The sequence below is a fragment of the Phoca vitulina genome, unplaced genomic scaffold (genome assembly GCF_004348235.1).
Source record: "Phoca vitulina isolate PV1807 unplaced genomic scaffold, GSC_HSeal_1.0 scaffold22, whole genome shotgun sequence".
NCBI lineage: Eukaryota > Metazoa > Chordata > Mammalia > Carnivora > Phocidae > Phoca > Phoca vitulina.
The window spans coordinates 9,838,585-9,856,086 of record NW_022589725.1 but is presented as its reverse complement, the minus strand read 5'-3'; the positions used below and the strand labels follow the sequence as shown (position 1 = coordinate 9,856,086).

General features: G+C 47.3%; 1 long non-coding RNA gene across 1 annotated transcript; it reads left to right on the top strand.

Moving 5' to 3' along the window:
- Positions 1 to 830: 830 nt before the first annotated feature.
- On the top strand, positions 831 to 11,058 carry LOC116642048. The gene is made up of 3 exons (XR_004301281.1): positions 831 to 1,957; positions 7,528 to 7,961; positions 10,960 to 11,058. It is a non-coding gene; the product is annotated as an uncharacterized LOC116642048 (long non-coding RNA).
- Positions 11,059 to 17,502: the final 6,444 nt, after the last annotated feature.

The window sequence follows — 17,502 nt, the reverse complement described above, 5'->3', positions numbered from 1 at the left end:
TAGATGGGGTTGGGCGTCCTGAAGCAGACCAGAGAGGCCTGTTGGGGGCTCGATCTCGAAACCCTGAGATCATGACCATGGTCTGCCCTCAAGAGGTCACACAGAGAGGGCCAGAGTCTGGGTTTAGGGCCCCAGAGCTAGACTGCCTGGGTTCCAATCCTCGTTCCCCCACCTGGTTCCACCACAGCCTGCTGACCTGGGTCACCAACCCTTCTGTGCTTTGGCTTCCTCCTGTGATAAAGGAAATCATTATAGATCGTCAAAGGAAAAGTATGAGGCTCAAGTGAATTAGTGTACATGACGCTGTTATCAGTGCTTGGTACAGGTGAGTGTTTGCCCGAGTCCCTGCCGAGCCCAGGGAACCGTAAGTAAGCACATCGCTGCGCGGGCCAGTTCTCTCTTCCTGACTCGCTCCTCTGCTGGAGAAACGTGATTCCTCCCGAGGAGCCGTGCAGGTCACGGCGGAGGCGAGGAGCCCGGGGTCGGGAGGTTCTGGGGCTCTTACCACTGTGGATCCTGACGTGAGTCCTCCCCGGTCTCCCAGTCATCCCCAGTCGGTACGAGGGGTTGACAAAAGGGCCGAGCCCGCAGCGGGGACTCTCAAACGCGCTCGCCGCCCCGCGCCCCGGCTGGGAGCTCCAGGTCGCAGGCACTGGGGCGCCGGGGACCCGGGCAGAGCATCCAGCCTGGCCGCGGCTGCCATGGCAACGCCCGGAGGATGCGGCGAGGGAGAGGAGGGGCGGGGCCGCCGCCCGGCCCGGAACGAGGCCCCGCCCCCGGGACGAGCCTCACGCCGAGGCCCCGCCCCCACCCGAGGCTCCACCCTGGACGAGGCGCGGGTCGTCAGTCCCGTGATCCCGCGGCAATTGTGGCGTTCTGGATGGTTCCATCAGTGTCTGGCGAGCTGCATCTGACTGACCGACGGTGTCTGACTGACTACAGACGCCATCACTGCTTGATAATCCGTCTGTCTGGCTGTGTCTGACGGAACCCAGATTTCATGGGTGCCTGGGGGCCCAACAGCGTGTGATCTGTCTGCCTGACCACAGCTGACTGACGGACTGCCCATACCTGGCTGAAGGCATCCGGGCCTGACAGGGCGCGTCTGACTGAGTCCATCTACTGCGTCTGGCTGCCCAGACCCCCTCGGTGCTCGACAAGCTGTATCTGACTGACTGAGGCCCCTGTGTCTGACTGACCAGCCTTCTGACTGATCCCTCTGTGCAGTGGTTTGACCACATTCTGCTCAGTGGGCTAAGCCTCCCGAGACTGGCCGGAGACTGGCCGGCCGACTGGGACTGCACCTGGGCCGGAGCCCCACCCCCTGGCTGGCTGATGTCTGGCTGGCCCCGGGAGACTTGCTGACCGCCCTGATCCGGCGGGCCTCAGCACTGCCTTGTGTCTGCTAGAGCCGGCCCGGCTGGGCATCTGGAAGGTTGGATCAGCCCGCCTGATGTGTGGGCTGACCGCATCTGCCAGACTGCGCGGCTGGCTTTGCATGGCTGGCTGATTCTGGCCGACCCTCTGAGTCTAGCTGCATCCCAGGGACTGGGTTCCTGGGTGACTGAGTCCCCCTGACCGTCCCTCCCTGGCCACCTGTGTGACTCGGCCTGACCGAGAGCGGCCGTGTCCGACCCCACCTGCTCGCCTGCCAGGATGGCTGACCTGGCCCGCACCCAGCAGATGCGGTTGAATCCCACTGCCGGCCTGCCGTGCACCTGACCAACCGACTCTGACTGCCTTGGCCCCTGAAATTCTCTCCCTGACTACTGGCCACCTTCGCTCCAGCTGCCCAACCAGTGGCTTCTGGGGGTGTCACTTGTCCAGGGGCCTAGACATTTTCAGCTACAAGTCTGGCCTTTGGGGTGTGGGGTCCAAAGCAAGGGCACTGACGGGAAGAAGCCCAGGAGAGAGGCCTGTGGGGGAGCCAGGCAGCAGAAGCAGGACTCAAGGCCAGGTAGGGAGCCGCTGGAACAAGCTGCAGGGGTCCTCAAGGCCCCTGAGCTCAGGGATCGAATTCTGTAACAGAGTCAGCACCTTGAGGAGCTGGGCTGGTGTTTGGGGGCCTCCAGGCAACAAGGCACGACCCAGAAAACTTTGTCCATGTTTGTGAGCTCTTTGTCAGCGCCTCACTCTGCAGAAAGGGCGTCCCACAGACCTCAGGCCTCCTCCTGACTTTCTCATAGTTCGTGTGTGTGTATGTGGACTGGTCACATCAGCCACATGGAATGGAAAGAGAGGCTGTGTACCAGAATAAGGGGGAAAGAAACACAGGGAATTCGATTAGAGGGAATAATAATAATTTTTTGAAAAGGAAGCATGTCAATTGCATGGGTATGCTATGATTTATAGTTATTGTTATTAATAATAATAAATTAGAGCATTGGGTTTGCTTATCTTGATTGAGCTCTAGCATTCTGAGATGCTGCCTTTCCATTAATAACAAAGGCCTGGCTGCCTCATTGATTTCATTTTAAGCAAAGTGAGGAATGGGAGGAAATAAACAGCTGCATTCCCAAGCGTTCTATTTTAGTCAGCTTGGGCTGCTATAGCAAATTACGGTCGCCGGGCCGGGGGGGGGGGGGCGGTGGTTAAAAAACAGACATTTATTTCTCAAAGTTTTGGAGGTTGGGAAGTTCAAGATCAAGGTACAGGCTGACTTGGCTCCTGGTGAGGCCCTTTTCCTGGCCTGCAGACAGCGATCTTTTTGCATTGTCCTCACATAGTAGAGAAAGAAAGAGCTCTGGTCTTTTCTTCTTATAAGGACGCTAATCCCATCATGGGGGGCCCTACCCTCATAACCTCCTCTAAACCTAATTGCCTCCCAAAGTCTCCACCTCCAAATACCATCACCTTGAGGGGAGGGGAGGACTTTAATATATGAATTTTGGGAAGACACAAACATGCAGTTCATAGCAGGCTCTTACAACATGAAGTTGGCTCTCTGCCAGTGTGGGTAGTGGGGCTTCCCCAGGCCAGGGGCTCCCAGGGGGGCTGGGAAAAGAGGCAACAACAAGTGGCATGGAGCACTTGTACCTCTTGTATGTATTCATTCATTCAACAAGTATTTATCCAGTGCTACTGAGTAGTAGGCATTGTGCTGGGCGCTCACCTTCCCCTCATGGAGCTCAGATTTTATGCCCCTCAACTCTGATCCTATCAAGGCCAGGTGCTAAGTTCTAACTGCTTTCTTTTTGGACAACCTGCACAACCGAAGGTGGGAGAGCTAGCATAGTGTGGTGGTTCTCAAAGAGTGATCACCTAGGAACTTGTTAGAAATGCAAATTCTTGGACCCCACCAGAGACGAACCGAATTAGAAACTCTCATGGTAGGGAGCAGTGACCTATGTTTTAGCAAGCCCTCCAGGTGATGTGGATGTGTGCTAAAGTTTGAGAGGCGCTGGTGGAATGATTGAGCCTGTTGGCTCTGGTGTCCAGCTGACCATATTGGAATCTCAACTCTAGTACCTAAGAGCTGTGTGATTTTGAACAAGTCAATGAATCTTTCTGTGCCTCGATTCTGTCATCTGCAAGATCTGTGTAATTATAATTGCTTTAAATTATTGTTGTGAATCTTAAGTCTTATGAAGAGCTTAGCATATAATTTCCATTCTAAGAATATATCCTGTGGATCTATTCCAGCACAAGCTGAATGATATATGTTCAGGATATTCATTGATGCATTGTTTAGAATAGAAAAGAAATACCCTAAATATCTATCCATGGGGGACTAATTTAATAAATCATGGTCTGCCATACAAAGAATGAGGCAGCTCTTTATATACTCAAATAAAAAGATCTCCAGAATTTCCCAGTTAAAAAAACCAAGATGCAGAAGTGTGTCCAGTATGCTCCCATCTGTGTAAAGAAAAAGAGACTTCCTAGAATCTTTATCTATGTATAGGTTTTCTCTGGAAGGATACACAGGAAACTGGTGACAGTAGGAAAAGAAATGGATAGCTGAAAATAGGAGAAGGAGGGAAACTTATTTTTACCATACATGCATCTTTTTATGACTTAAAATTTGCAATATGTATATGCATTTCCTATTCACAAAAAACTGAAGTTTTAGGAAAGTGGGGAGCGCTCAGCATAGTGCATGGCAGCAGAGGTAGTGATGATGGCCATTTCACAGCTCTGTGGGGATGATTCATTGCGGAAATGCAGCCCAGAGATATCTGGCATGTGGCCACAGCCTCTCCTCTCCTCCCTTCATTCTCTGCAGCCCCTGTCGCCCCATCAGAGAATTCTTGCATTTTGAGATGTAAAGCGGCTTCAGGATTCTCTGGTATAACCCTTTTATTTTATTTTTTAAAAATTTTAAAAAAATATTTTATTTATTTGACAGAGAGAGAGACAGCAAGAGAGGGAACACAAGCAGGGGGAGTGGGAGAGGGAGAAGCAGGCTTCCTGTGGAGCGGGGAGCCTGATGCAGGGCTCAATCCCAGTTACAGGCGCCCTGTAACTCTTTTATTTTAAAGATGAGGAAACCAAGCCCCAGAGAGAGGCCATAACCAGCCCAAGGTTATCCAGAAGATTGGGGCTCAATGTAGGGACTCTTTCAAAACATCACAAGCCTAAGCTTTCTGAAATTTTGCTTTCACTCCATCGCTGCTCTGCTCAGGAAATGTCATGACTCCTCAGCCTGGCTGTTCACACTGGTCATGGTTTAACCTTCAACCAAACTTTCTGACTTTATTTCCCATCTTCTCCGATGTGAATTCTTTCTCTACCCTTGCCGGATAGGTCTCTTCATGGACCCCAAATGTTCCTGCTTTCCAGACACCACAGCTTGTCAGTGCTGTGCTCTCTGCCTGAAATGCATTTCTTCTTCCTGTCCATTTGGGGAGAATCACAGCTAAATTGCACTTCCTCTAGGAAGTCTTTCCTGATTGCCCAAGCTCACAGAGCTCTCTCCTCCTGAACTAATTAAAAAATGTCTTGTAAAACTTGTGCTTCTTAAGGGGGAAATAGGATGCTCCTTGAGCAATGGGAAGAGGATTGGATAGAGCCAGTTCCCCATCCTGACTCTCCATGCCTGGAGAAAAGTGGGCAAATGACGGCCCTCATTTTCTCAGGGAAGCCGTGGGTGAGGATGCCACTGAGCCTTCCTGAAGCCAGGATCCCGTCGGCAGGAATGAACTGCTGGGCCTGTTTCCACCCCGATGTTTACTTGGCCTGAAGGCACAGCATGATGAAACCCAGCCCTGTTGCTGAGCACCTTGGGAGGCCTCCCTCCAGGGTCCCTCTGTGCTCAGACAGTGGCTCTTTGTGGAGCAGAGGAGTAGGACTGAAAGTGGAGCCTCTGGAACACCCGCCCTCCCCTCCAACCTCTAGCCACCTCTACTGGCAACTGTGGACCATCTTGTGCCTGGGTGGCCTCTGTTTGAAGTCCATGGCTGGCAGCTGGCAGAGTGAGGTAGGGTCTCTAGGTGGCCAGCTAAGCTGGGCAGGTGAGAAAGGATCGCATCTAACACAGCATCTCTTAACTCACCAAAGGCTACTTCTAATGGAGTTCTCTGAAGAGGAGACTGGTCCCCCTACAGGCCAGATTGACACTTTCCCCAGCCTGTCACCACTGAATATGCCCCTGGGACTTAGGGCTGGACCTTCTGATGTGGTCTGTCCCTTCTGCCCCTATTTCACTGGACCCTACACTCACTCCGGGTGGGAGCAAGGGAGGGAGGGGAGATTGGGAATCCTTAGATGTAATCTCAAACCTGGTGGGGTAGGGACCAGGGGGAGGGATGACAGGGAGGAAGGTAGTGTGGTATGGGTGAAAGGGCTCCCACCATTCTGGAGGGTGGGAGGCCTAGGACTCTGATTTCTTCTGAGCCACTGACTTGCTGGGTGACATTAGCTAGTGCTTCCCTTTTCTGGGCCTCTGTTTCCCTAGCTGTGCTTCACTTTCTCAGCTGCAAAATTAGGGAGGCAAAGTAGATGGATGTCAAGAGTTTTTGCAGTTCTGACTTTTTATAATTCTGTGATCGCAGGGAGGAAAGGGAAGGGCCGGGGGTGGGTTGGAGGTGGGTAACTGACACAAAGCTCCCCGTTGATTCACCAGCGGTCGCTAGGCAGCCTCTTCTCTGCCTCCAGGATCCCCTCTGCCCTCCGTTTCTCTCCCTCTCCTTTCCACCTGATTTTGAGGGCTTCTTGTGATGAGATCTAGAAGCTGTTTGATTTAGATTTGTCTTATCCCATCTTTTGCCCCCCAGAAGAGGGGGCTGTGCACAGAGCAGGAAGGGGGTCAGGAGACAAAAGAGAGAGAATTAAGAGGTAAGAGTGGGATGCAGGCAAGTGTCAGAAGAGAGCTCAGCGACAGCTGAGAGAAAGGAAAAGGGAAAGGAGACACGGTGAAAGAGGGGGAGTAGAAGGGAGAGGAGCTAAAAGTGAGAGAAATGAGGCCCCCATGAGATGGTGAAAGGGAAGTTATGAATGGAAGAGAAAAACAGGAAGAGACCGTGGGAGAAGACCACAGCCTGGGCTAACACACGCATGTGGGGACATCTCAGGCTATTCTAGGACAACAAACAGGCCAGTCTGGCTGGAGCTAAGAGTATGTGTAGTGGGGGCACAACATTAGAACTGGATCGAGAAGGTCTTGAATGCCAGGCTAATGACTTTGGTCTTTGTATTTACTATTTTCTGCTGCCCAAATCCCCTGTGATAAACTGGATGAGGCCCAAGGACTGTTTTCATTCATCCATCCATTCAATAAGGGATGTCTTATCCAACTCTGGATCCCCAGAGCATAGCACAATGTCTGCACAGAAAAGGGTCAGGAAATGTCTGTTAAAATTGAGCACTTGAAAATAAGTGGAGCACTTGGAGAAAGCAGGGCTGAGGCAATCTCGCAGAGAATATAAGAATACCCGTAGTATGAGCTAGGCGGCCTAGGAAAGTCCAGATAAGAGTTATGACAGATCAGAGGAGAGCAAGATAGCCCTCCCTGCCACCCACAGCAGGAGAGTCCCAGGAAAGATTGTAGGGGGGTCAGCTTCGGTCACATACCCAACCTGGAATTAATCCATGTGGCCAGGAAGATAGATTCCATTGGAAGATACAAGGTTCTGTGTATGAGGAGAGAGCAAAGAGTTCTCCAAAGGAAGGGGGGTGGATTATTACCCGGTGAAGAGAATTTAGAACTGGGCCCAGCTGTCACAGCCCACTGTCATGGGAAAAGATGAGGCATGAACGGGGAGCTGTGAGTAGGGTCGAGGTCTGCATAAGGTTGGTAGGTGCTGGAAATAGAAATAGCGACAAATCACAGAGGGCCTCAGACACCAAGCTGAGGAGTTTGGATTTCTCTCTTGAGCTGAAGAAGGGCCTCATTGGAACTGTGCTTTGGGAGAATTAACCAAGCCACTGAGGTATAGAACGGACTGGAGGCCAGAAGACCAGCTATGAATGGAAAATTATTCCAGTACATTCTCTGATAAAACACATGTGCAGGATCCGTCAGCCACATTGGGGTACTTTACATTGTGTAACTTGTTTTTGTTGTTGTTGTTGTTCTGCCCATTCTAGGTCAGAGAACTGCAAAGGCCAGAAGTCATACTTCTGCCAAAAGGGACTGCCCTTTCTTCCTCCAAGGGCCACAACCAGTTCACCTGGGAGATGGATGCTCCAGAGATTTACAGGGGCAGGTGAACACTTATAAAGTGTTCCATCTTTGAAGATTGGTGGACAGTTTGTAATGGATCTGCAGCCCCAGTCTCTGGACCTGGCATATGAGGGAAGCAGCTCCGAGTAATCTTAACAAGTGACTTCAGGCTCCTGCTTTTGAGCTGGGGGTGGCCCAGCCTGTAGCCCAGAGTCAGCTCTCTCCTTTCCCAAATATCTCTGCAAAAGAGGATGCTGTAGCATGGCCTAGTGTGGAGCATATGACCTTGGAGTCAGACATCCTTGGCCTTGGTTCTCAGCTGCGCTGCCTCTTAGCTCTGGAGCTCTGAGTAAATGATGTAAGTTATCTGGACTCTTGTTTCCTTCTATGTAAAATGGGGGTAGTAATACCAACCATACAGAGTCATGAGGGTTGAATAAGCTACTGAAATCACTTGGCACAGTGCCACACAAACCACAGGCATTGGGCCAGTGTGAATTCCTATTCAGTTTTTAGTAACAGAGCGAGGTACTGTTAAAGCTGGAGGGGTCTCAGAAATTACTGGCCCAGTCCTCTCATTCTACAGTGGTGAGCCGGTGTAGGTCGCTGCTGTTGCAGTAGCTGCTGATTCTGTCTTCATTAGAAGCAGAGAACTGACATCCCTCTTCTGCCTTTAACCACATAAATCCTTTATGAGTTCTATACCTGTCCATAGAATGATATTTTGACTCCTCCATTTTTCCCCAAGAACATCTGCCCATCGTTTGCTCTTTGTTCTGCCAAAGGTATGATCAATTAGTGTACCATACTCTAAGTGTTAGGAACATGTGGGAGGATTATATTAGCAACACAGTAGGGGAATTCTAAACAAATCCAGCAATCCTGGAATATCTGAAGGAAGTTGATCATAATTATTCTTGGATAAGCTAAAAAATAAATATAGTTATTCGTATTTTTTTTTAGGAATACAGATTGTTATTTTTATTGTGGCGAAATAAATGTAATCTAAAATTTACTCTTTTAACTATTTTAAGGGTACAGTCTGGTGGCATTTAAGTACATGCACAATGTTATATGAGCATTACCTCTATTTCCAGAACTTTTTCATCAACCCAAGCAGAAATTCTTGACCCATTAAATAATTAAATAATAACTACTTCCCTCTCAGTCCCTGGTAACCTTATTCTACTTTTTTTTTTTTAAAGATTTTATTTATTTATTTGACAGAGAGAGACACAGCGAGAGAGGGAACACAAGCAGGGGGAGTGGGAGAGGGAGAAGCAGGCTTCCCACCGAGCAGGGAGCCCGATGTGGGACTCGATCCCAGGACCCCGGGATCATGACCTGAGCTGAAGGCAGACGCTTAACAACTGAGCCACCCAGGCGCCCCCTTATTCTACTTTTTGTCTCTGTTAATTTGCCTATTTCTAGATAGCTCATATAGGCGGAATCATACAATATTTATCCTATTGTATATATCTGGCTTCTTTGATTTAGCATCATGTCTTTGAGGTTCATCCCAGTTGTAGCAGGTATCAGAATTTCATCCCTTTTAATAGCTGAATAATATTTCCTTCTATGGATATGCCATATGTTCTTTGTCCATTCATCTGTTGATGGACACTTGGGTTGTTTCCACCATTTGCCTATTGTGAGTAATGCTGCTAAGAATATTAGCCTACAAGTAACTATCAATATTTTTTCCAATCTATAATGAATGGAACTGTAGTAGGCTGAATAATGCCTCCACCCCCAAACTGATTGGGTCCACTCTGAGATTTGTGTTGGCCTCTAAGTGGGCCCCAGGCTGTTCTTCTCCATGACCTCTGCCATGGCCCTCTAAGATAGGCCTAATCTTTCTGGAGAACATCTGCAGCACACTCGTACTGGCCTTCTATTTCCACTCCTACCAGTCCATCCTCCACCAGCCATTACAGTGGTCTTTCTTTATTAAATATGAAATGTATAAATTGTTACAAAATAATTCAGATACACCAAAAAGCATAGTCATATCATTTCATAGCCATGAGGGTGGCTATAATAAAAAAGAGAGGCAATAACAAGTGTTGGTGAGGATGTGGAGAAATTGAACCCTCAGATATTGCTGGTGAGGTTTTAACAAGGTGAAGCTGCTTTGGAAGTTCTTCAAAAAGTTAAACATAGTTACCACATGATCCAGCAATTCCATTCCTAGCTATATGGCCAAGAGAAAAACACATAGAAGTTCATAGTGTCATTATTCATAATAGCCAAGTGGAAACAACCCAAATGTATATCAACTGATGAATCGATAACCAAAAATGTGGTATATACATACAAGGGAGTATAATTCAGCCATAAAAGAAATAACATACTGATTCATGCTACAACATGGATAAATCTTGAAAACATTATGCTAAGTGAAAGAAGCCAGCCACAAAAGACCACATGCTGAATGATCCATTTATATGAATGCATAGAGAGAGACAGTGGATTAGTGGTTGCCAGGCTGGTAGGAGTGGGGGAATGGGGAGTGACTGTTAATGGATATGAGGTTTCTTTTGGAGTGATGAAAATGTTCTGGAATTACAGTAGTGGTGGTTGCACAACCTTGTGAATAAACAAAAAAACCACTGAATTACACACTTAAAAATGATGAATTTTATGGTATGTTAATTATATCTTGAGAAAAATTATAGTGCATAGTAGTGCATACTCATGTACATACTACCCAGCTTAAGAAATAAACTGTTACAGATAAAATTGCAGCTTCCTGTGTACCCCTGCTTGATCCCATTCCCCTCCCTCTCTACCCAGAGGTATCCACTACCCTGAAGTTTATCCTGGTGTTTATCATGGCAATAAATGTCTTTATAACTTTTATTACATGTACGAGTATCCTTAAACAATATATACTATTGCTTTGTCTAGTTTAAAGCTTTATATAAATGATATAAGTTGTATCCTCTGCATTATACTTTTTTCTACCAACATTATATATATATTTTTAAAGATTTTATTTATTTATTTGACAGAGAGAGACACAGCGAGAGAAGGAACACAAGCAGGGGGGTGGGAGAGGGAGAAGCAGGCCTCCTGCAGAGCAGGGAGCCCGATGCGGGGCTCAATCCCAGGGTCCTGGGATCACGACCCGAGCTGAAGGCAGACACTTAACGACTGAGCCACCCAGGCACCCCTACCAACATTATATTTTTGAGAATTATGCAAATTGATTTTATGTGTCACTTTGACTGGGCCACAGAGGGCCCAGGTATTTGGTTAGATATTATTCTAGGTTTGTCTGTGAGAGTGTCTGCATGAGATTAACATGAGTCAGCAGACTGAGTAAAACAGATTGCCCTCCCCAATGCGAGCAGGCCTCATCCAGTCCATTGAAGGCCTGAATGGAACAAAAAGGCAGAGTAAGGGAGAATTTGCTCTCTCTGCCTGGATGCCTTCCAGCTGGGACATTGTTCTTCTCCTGCCTTTGGACTCAGACTCAGACTGGAACTTAGACCATCGGTTCTCCTGGGTTTCCAGCTTGCCACCTGCAGATCTTGGGACTTGTCAGCCTCCAAAACCACGTGAGCCAATTTCTTATTATCTGTCTATCTATCTCTTACTGGTTCGGTTTTTTGAGAGCACAGACTAATACATTTTGTGATTTTTGTGTCTTGTTTAAGAACTCCTTCCCTACCCCGAGGTCCGAAGAATGGTCTTTAGTTACCTCCAAAGATTTTAAAGTTTTCCTTTTCAAATTTAGGTCTTTAATCCAACTGAAGGTTATTTTTGTGTATGCCATGAGGTAGGAATCCAATTTTATTTTTTTCCAAATGAATAACCAATTGTTCCGTATCATTTTAAAAGTAATCCAAAAGTATTAGTTTCCTAGGGCTGTCATAACAGATTACCACACACTGGTGGCTTAAAACAACAGAAATTTATTCTCTCATAGTTCAAGAGGCTAGAGTCCAAATTTTAAGATGTCAGCAGGGTCAGTTTCTATTGGAGGCTCTAAGGGAGAAAACACCCCGTGCCTTTCTCCTAGCTTCTGGTGGTTGCCTGCCATCCTCGGAGGTTCTTTGGCTTGTAGACCTGTCGCCCTAGTCCCTGTCTCCATCTGCACATTGCCACCTTCTCTGGGGGTCTGTGTATCTGCTCTTCTTATTAGGACACCAGTCATTGGATTTGGGACCCATTCTAAATCCAGGATGAGTTAATCTTGAGATCCCTAACTAATCCCATCTGCAAAAACCCTATACCCAAAAAAGATCATATTCTGAGGTTCTGGATAGGTATGAATTTTGCGTGTGTGTGTGTGTGTGTTGGGGGTGGGGGGAGACACTTTTCAATCCACCACAACATCATTTGCTATTCTTTTGTAAATGTCATTTCTGTCCTGTATCAAATTTCTCTATACGTGTGGGCAGAGTGATCATTTTGTAGTGCCATTTTAAGTCCTTGATGAAATGGTTATACATTTTTCATGAGATAATCTTATTTAATCCTCACAACAGTCCATGAGCTAGGCACTACTAAAATCACCCCCACTGTAGGGAGCGAACAGGCAGCATTATGTCGTGATGGCAAACAGCCCCCAGATCTCACTATCTGACAAGAACAAAGCTTCCTCCCTCACATAAACATCAGTAGCTGTGGTGTGGCCGTAGGTGGTTGGAGCGCTGCGCTGGGTGTTTTTTCACTTTAGGACTCAGGCTGAGGGCACAGACCCTATCCAGGAAATGCCATTCCAATGGCAGAGATAAAACACTATGGTTTTAGACTGAAACGCACAGTGGCTCTTCAAGTTTCTGCTTAGAACTGGCATATAATCTCACCTGCCCACATATCATTGGCCAAAGGAGGTCGTGTGGTCAAGCCTCATGTGGAAGGGTACTCCTTCCTCTGGAGGGTACTCAAATCACATGGCAACTGGCTAGAATGTGTCATTTTCCTGGAAGGGGGAAAGCAGATAATGGGAATAATAATATCTCTACTGAAGGTATTAAGTAACGTGTCCAAGGTCAAACAGCTGAGAAGGGGCAGAGGCAGGATTCAGACTCAGACCATCTTTCTCCAAAGCCATAGTGCACTCCATGGCTCCCTATTGCCTGCTTGATGGAGTCGAAATGTATGGAAGCTTTAGGGCTTCTGCATGTGCATTCCTGAAGCCTGGAGTACCCCTCTGCCACGTCTGCATGTTCAGCTCACTCTTTTTAAAAATATTTTATTTATTTATTTGACAGAAAGAGAGAGCACAGGCAGAGGGAGAAGCAGGCTTCCTGCTGAGCAGGGAGCCTGATGCAGGGCTCGATCCCAGGACCCTGGGATCATGACCTGAGCTGTAGGCAGATGCTTAACCAACTGAACCCCCCAGTCGCCCCTGTTCAACTCACTCTTTAAAGCTCTGCTCCAGGGCGCCTGGGTGGCTCAGATGGTTAAGCATCTGCCTTCGGCTCAGGTCATGATCTCAGGGTCCTGGGATCGAGTCCCGCATTGGGCTCCCTGCTCCTTGGGAGCCTGCTTCTCCCTCTGCCTCTCTCTCTCTCTCTCTCATGAATAAATAAATAAAATCTTAAAAAAAAAAAAATAAAGCTCTGCTCCATTCTCAACTCTGTGAGTTTCTTTCCTCAGAATTAATCACCATGTGCCCCCATCACTCTTTTAAGTATATATTACTTTGTACTCACACTTTTATCCCCTCTGAAGGGTGGGGATACACTCTTTTTTGTCATGTGTCCCTTCTGCCTCCCAGGCCTTGCACAGTGTCTCCTAAATGTTTGCAGCATTTGGGGATGAGATGAGTTGGGGGCACAGGCTGCAATTGGGAGGTGCTCTTGGGAATGAGAGCACTTGGCCTACTTTTCCACCCCTCTAAACTAAGCTTAGCACCTGGTGCTCTGGTGACTGGCAGTTCAGCTCCGCGTGACTCACCCTGTAAGCCTTCACCCCTGTCACCTCAAGGCCCTGGGCTGGGGTGTGTGTGCTGGTGGTGTGTGTGTATGGTGGGGGGGGGGAGGTGGGAATTAACTTTTGCCTTTCAGAAAGCCTTCCCTTTCTCTGCCCCAGGAAAAGGACAAGTAAAAGTCCTTCTCTTAAGTGAGCTGGGAAATCCGTACCCATGAGAACTAGGAGGACTGGGGAGGCCCCGGAAGGTACAGAAGAAGGAGGAAAGAACTGCTGGGTCAGAGGAGAGGGACAGAGAACCGGAAAGAACGCTGAACTGCACATTGAAAGACTTTACCAACTTGTCAGAGTGATTTAACTTAACCTCTCTGTGGCCCCTGGTATAAATTGGAGACCATACTGACCTTGCCCTCCTCCCTAAGTTGTTGCAAAATTACATAGTAAAATGCTAGAAGCCTTTAGGACTGCAGCCTCGAATGCACAAAGACTTGTATTAGAATCCCCCTCATAAGCTGTGCAACGGTGGGAAAATTGTGTATCTCCATGAGCCACGGTATCCCTTCCTATAAAATGGGCATAATTATAGCTTCCTCCCAGGGTGAGAAAATTGTGTAAGGTGCTTAGCATATAGTACGCAATCATACTGGTTGTTTTCATATGAGATGATGATACTTGTTATTTAAGGAAAAGACCACATCAGGTGTCATTTGCGAACATTATAAGGAGGGAGACAGTCTTAACTTTTCCTAGAACTGGTTGCTTCCTTGAGCCAAGTATGGGGTGTGGCTCAAAGGAATGAGGAAAAGGTTCCTGAGGTGACAACACGCAGAACGCTGTTTGTCCTCACAGAACTTGGGGGAAGGGTAGAGTTGTCAGCTGGCCTTCCCCAAAGACCAAAGACCCTGCCCCCTACTCCCGCCCCTACAGATGCAGTCCGTGGACTTCCTGTCCTCTCCTGCTAATCTCTTCATCCTGTCCTGGGGAGGCTGTCTTTGTAATAATACTAATAACAATAGTAATGAGACCAAGGATATTATTACTCTGAAGCTTGTAAAGGCTGTCTAATACATTATCTTAGCTATCCTTCATAATCTTGCTCCCATAAAAAGAATCCAGAGTTGGAAGGAACTTGGGGATTATTCTGCACTTTAGAGACGGGAAAACTGAAATCCAAAGAAGGGAAGGGATTTACCCCAGAGCATACAGTAAGTTAAAAGCAGAGGTAGGACGAGAACCTGTAGGGCCTGACTCCCAGCACAGTGGCTGCGCTCCTACGGTGACACACCTGTCCTTGGTTTTCCATTCTCACTGCCCACTGCAGTGGTTCCTAACTGGTCCTCCTGGCCTCGGGTCCCTCCACGTCAGTTTGTTCTGTACATACAGAATGAAAGTTGTCTGGAAGCATGACTTTGATCTTGTCTTTTCCCTCCTAATAGAACTTGTCCATTTCTCAACTTCAAGGGTCACCTGGTTCCTAGTTCAGCCTCCAAATCAAGACCCAGTCTCTCTTCTGACAGAAAGTAAATCAAATGTTGCTGATTAGATTGATTATGAAGACTGGCTTTCCTACTTATGTGTTGGGCGTTCTCTTTTCTTTTTAAAAACGTTTTTATTTAAGTTCCAGTTGGTTAACCTACAGTGTAATATTAGTTTCAGGTGTACAATAAAGTAACAACACTCTCTACAACACCCAGTGCTCATCACAAGTGCACTCCTTAATCCCCATCACCTGTTTCATCCATCCCGCCACCCACCAATCCTCTGTAACCATCAGTTCTCTATAGTTAAGAGTCTGTTTCTTGTTTTGCTTTTTTCTCTCTTTTCCCTTTGCTCTTTTATTTTGTTACCTAAATTCCACCTATGAGTGAAATCATGTTATTTGTCTTTCTCTGACTAATTTAGCGTAATACCCTCTAGCTCCATCCACATCATTGCAAATGGCAAGATTTCATTCATTTTTATGGCTGAGTAATATTCCACATCTTCTTTATGCATTCATCAGTCAATGGATATTTGGGCTATTTCCATAATTTGGCTATTATAGATAGTGCTGCTATAAACATTGGGGTGCATGCATTCCTGTGAATTAGTACTTTTGTATTCTTTGGGTAAATACCTGGTAGTGTGATTGCTGGATTGTAGGGTAGTTCTATTTTTAACTTTTTGAGGAACCTCCATACTGTTTTCCGGAGTGGCTGTACCAGTTTGCGTTTCCAGCAACAGCATAAGTGGGTTCCCTTTTCTCCACATCCTTGCCAACACCTGTTGTTTCCTGTATTGTTAATTTTAGCCATTCTGACAGGTGTGAGGTAATATCTCATTGTAGTTTTGATTTACATTTCCCTGACGATGAGTGATGTTGAGTATCTTCTCACGTGTCTATTTGCCATCTGAATGTGAAGACCCAGTCTCTTTGAATACACTTATTGGTAGGGAGCTCATCACTCCCAAGGTCGTCCATTTCATTCTTGGATAGCCATGACTGTTTGTGAGTTCTTTACAGTGAGCTGAAACTCCTCCCTGATGTCCACCCACTGGAGCTGAGGGGGATTCTTTCACATCCATTCAGTCAGCAAGTTTGTAGTCAGTGTTTATTGTGGGCCAGGTCCTGGGTGAACTAGGTGCCCAGGGGAACAGGAAGATAAATTAGACATGGATAGTGTGGCCTAGGGGTTTGCAGAATTTTTTGTTTTGTTTATTCGACCTGAGGTTTGGAGATAGCCACTATACCCACCCTGTCCTTTCCCTTCTCCAGGCTGTTTAAGGCATTCATCACACAGTGGTATTCAGGTTCTCATGGTATTCTGGTCTCCTCCTCGAGACATACTCTCATGTGACAGTGTCACTCTCAGAATGTGGGCCCCAGAGCTGAGCCCTGTGGCCAAGCTGTGATCCGCCCAGGGCAGCACCAAGCTGGTCTGACCTCTGCTTTCTGTTGATACGGTAATCATGTTCGCTTTCCCCCCCCTTCCTTCCTTTCTTCCTTTCCTCGTTCCCTCCCTCCCTTCCTTCCTTTCTTTTTCTTTTTTACAGCCACATTGCACTGTTGAACTTGAGGTCAACTCAAACCTTTAAGTCATTTTCACTGGAACTCTTCTTAATCTAGATTCTGTCTTGTATTTTGGGCACGTGATCATTTGGAACTGTACTGTCCAATATGGCAGGCACTAGCTGCAGGCGGCTAATAGATTTTAAGTACTTGAAATGAGATTAAAATTTCAGTGTCTCCATTGTACTAGCCATATTTCAAGTGCTCTACAGCCCCGGGTGGCTAGTGGCTATCTTATCGACAATGCAGGGCCGCCTGGGTGGCTCAGTCAGTTAAGCATCTGACTCTTGATCTCAGCTCAGGTCTTGATCTCAGGGTGGTGAGTTCAAGCCCTGTGCTGGGCTCCACGCTGGGCATGGGATCCGCTTTAAGAAAAAAAAAAAAGACAATGTGGGTTTAGGACATTTCCATCATCACAGAAAGTTCAGTGGGGCTGCTCTGGTTTGAACCAAAGAGGGCAGGAATTTACATTTATTCTGTGTGGCACCTCATCTTGTTGGATCCAGCTCAGCCCCAAGGCTGCTGAGCTCTTTTGGAAACTAATTTTGGTTTACAGAGTGTTTGCTGTCCCTTCCAGCTTCACGACAACAGTAGATTTGATTAGCGTTTCATGCCTTCCTCGGCTTCATCTAAAGGCACTGATGAAGATGCCCAGCAGGGCAGAGAGGGCTGCAACTGAGCCCTGCACGGGGCACTCAGCCCTCCAGCCCCGTGTGGCAGTCATGCAGTCATTTAACAAATGAGGCCTACATAGCAGGCGTTGTGTGAGGGCACTGAGTGCACACAGGGAGACAGAGGACAGCAAATTCAATAGAGTCCTGCTGTGGTGGGGGCTCTGGGAGTTCCAGTGCCTTTCTTTGTCTCACATCAGGGCTGCTTCTGTCTGCTACAGTAGTTTAAAACGCAGGCTTGGGAATCAGCTTCCTGGATTTAAATCTCGGCTCTGAGGCCCTCCAGGCTATGT